The 3,143-nt window shown below is 39.0% G+C and overlaps 1 pseudogene; it reads right to left on the reverse strand.

The window, feature by feature from the left end:
• Window positions 1-2,012: 2,012 nt before the first annotated feature.
• LOC132002845 (reactive oxygen species modulator 1-like) lies at window positions 2,013-2,242 on the reverse strand (annotated as a pseudogene).
• Between the last annotated feature and the right edge of the window lie 901 nt (window positions 2,243-3,143).

Raw genomic sequence — 3,143 nt, forward strand, 5'->3', positions numbered from 1 at the left:
ATGAATGGATAAAGAAGATGTGATATATAGATACAGATAGAGATAAAGATATAGATATAGATATATGTATAAACCCAATGGAATACTATGTAGCCATCAAAAGAAACGAAATCTTGCCATTTGCAATGATGTAGATGGAACTAGAGGGTATCATGCTAAGTGAAATAAGTCAATCAGAGAGAATTATCATATGGTCTCTGATATGAGGAATTTGAGAGGCAGGGTTGGGGGTCATGCGGGGTAGTGAGGGGGAAAAATGAAACAAGATGGTACTGGGGAGGGAGACAAACCATAAGAGACTCTTAATCTCACAAAACAATCTGAGGGCTGCTGGGGGGATGGAGGGAGGGATAAGGTGGCTGGGTTATAGACATTGGGGAGGGTATTGCTATGGTGAGTGCTGGGAAATGTGTAAGCCTGATGACTCACAGAACCTGTACCCCTGGGGCAAATAATATATTATATGTTAATTTAAAAAAATTTTTAAAATTCTGTATATCAACATTCTTACTATCAGTATAACTCTACTTATTCACTTAATTTAATAATGAGAAAGCAAAACAGAGCAGAAATGAAGTGCACAATTGCCAAAATGATTAATTTACCATTGCCAGTTTGCTTTCTTTTGCAATGCCCTAAGTCTTTGGCTGAAAGTTGTTTTTACTGGAAATGTGTTCTGCATGCACACTGAATCTCACTGCCTCTTGCGTATATGATAACTCCCCCTCTCTTGCATCACCAATTTTCTCTCTGCTGCATCTTTGTTCTCTGCTCAAAAAATGCTGTTTTATTTCTCCCATTTTAGAAAAATCAAAGTGTCTCTTGGTCACAACTTTCTCTAATTACTGCCCATTTTCTGCTTCCTTTTATAGAAAGGCTCTGTGCACATTCACTTTCCATATCTTCTTCTCTCATTCTCTCTTGAGTGGACTCCTATCAGAGTCCCTTCCATTTCAATAAAACTGTTTTTTCCTTCATTGCCAATTAACTTCTAATTGCCAAATTCAGAACCTGATTCATGGTCTAAGCTAACCGTCCTCCTTACCAAAATACTCTCTGTTAGACTTCCAGAACCCTACATTCTCCTGCTAGCCTGTCCTTCTACCTCAGTGGCTAGTCTTTCTTGATCTTCTTTCCTGAATCCTCCTCAGTTCCTGACCTCTAATGTTGGAATGCCCCAGCTGAGACCTCAGACATTTCTTCACTAAGTACATTTATTCTCTACATGATCTCATTTACCCATCCAATGGATGTATGGCTTTCAGTACCACCTATATGCAGATGATTTCAAAATGTCTCTAGTCCAGGCCTTCCCTGACCATTCTTTCTAAAATAGTACACCCTCTTGTTATTTTTTCTTTTTTTGAATCACTTTTAAAATCTATTCTCTTAGCAACTTTCAAATGTGTAATATAGTGTTACTAACTATAGTCACCATAATGTACTTTAAATCCTCAGGATTTATTTATTTCATAAAAAGAAGTTTGTACCTTTTGACTATCTTCATTCATTTGCCACCACCTACCTCTGGCAATCACTGATCTGTTCTCCATATCTATGAGCTTCTTTTTTGAGGGGAGGGGAGTTGCTTTTTTTAGATTCCACATATAAATGAGATCATATGGTATTTGTCTTTCTCTATCTGACTTATTTCACGTAGCATAATGCCCTTGAGGTCCATCCATACCGATGCAAATAGCAGAATTTCCTTCTTTTTACGGCTGAGTCATATTCCACTGTGTGTGGATTGTGTCATACATTGATAGACACTTAGGTTGTTTTCATATCTTGGCTATCATAAATAATGCTGCAATGAACATAGAGGTATATTTCTCTTTTCAAATTAATATCTTTGTTTTCTTCAAATAAACACCCAGAAGTAGAATTGCTGGAACATATGGTGGCTCTATTTTTTTTTTCAACTACTCAAAGACTTTTGTTTTATTATAGTGCATGAGCTGGGACTGACAGGAAGGGGTAGATGTAGTAGGCAACCACTGCCCTGATTAGCATCAGATACCCATCCCGATGGCTGTGAATGTGTCAAAGGTGTCACCACTCTTCATGGTTTTCCCAATGACACACATCAGCTCCCGATCCTGCATTCAGATCCTGAGACAGGAAAAGGTGTAGAAGAGCATCCCAGCCATGATGCCCGCTGCTCAGCCCATCACAAATCCCATCTTCATGTGGTAGAAGTAGCTTGGCTGAGACTGTTCTTAGGCCCCATGGTCACTGGCATCTCACTTGCAGCTTTAACCAGTCAGTTTTGGTGGCTCTATTTTTAATTTTTTGAGGACCCTCTGTACTGTTCTTCACAGGGGCTGTACCAATTTATATTCCCACCAACGGTGCACAAGGCTCTCTTTTTCCACATCCTGGCCAACACTTGTCTTCTTGATAATAGCCATTCTGACAAGCATGAGGTGAAGGTTTATCGTGGTTTTGATTTGCATTTCCTTCATGTTAGTGATTTTGATTAATGATGTCATTTTCTATTCTCTTTCCCCACTTACTTTTTAGCAGCGACTTTATATTATATATCTACTTATTTATTTTCTTATCGTGTTCCTTCTAGACTAGAACGTAAACTCCATGGAGGGCAGGGATTTGATCTTGTTCCTTGTTGTATCTCTAGCACCCAAATAGCATGTAGTATGATATATATATTAGGTACTCAATAAATATTTATCAAGTGAATAATTAATGACAAAATTCTTTCTTTCAGAACGTTCAACACCGATTTATTTTATGCAACAGTGATAGACAAGCAATAGCTTTAACTCTCAGAGTGGGATTACAGCAGGATGCCTGAGTTACACTCAGCATTCCAGGATGAAGGAGGATGAGCTGAAGGGCACAAGAAGGAGGCCCTATACAGTGGTAGTAGTTCTAATTTGTGTTCAAACCAGGGAATGGCAAATCCAGTCCAGTCCAATGCAGATACTAGTTTTAGGGTGGGGAGACAATGGGATGGGAGGGCCTGAATATAAGGACAGCTTTATGATGATCAGGTGAAGAGCATAGACTGCAGGCCTCTAAATAGTAAACAAGGTTATCCAGGGAAACTATCCGATGTTCTGAAGCAAAAGAAAATGTGCTAAGCCCACAGGAGACCTACCACCTTAATGCCTGTTTCCTTA

Source organism: Mustela nigripes, chromosome 15 (genome assembly GCF_022355385.1).
Source record: "Mustela nigripes isolate SB6536 chromosome 15, MUSNIG.SB6536, whole genome shotgun sequence".
NCBI lineage: Eukaryota > Metazoa > Chordata > Mammalia > Carnivora > Mustelidae > Mustela > Mustela nigripes.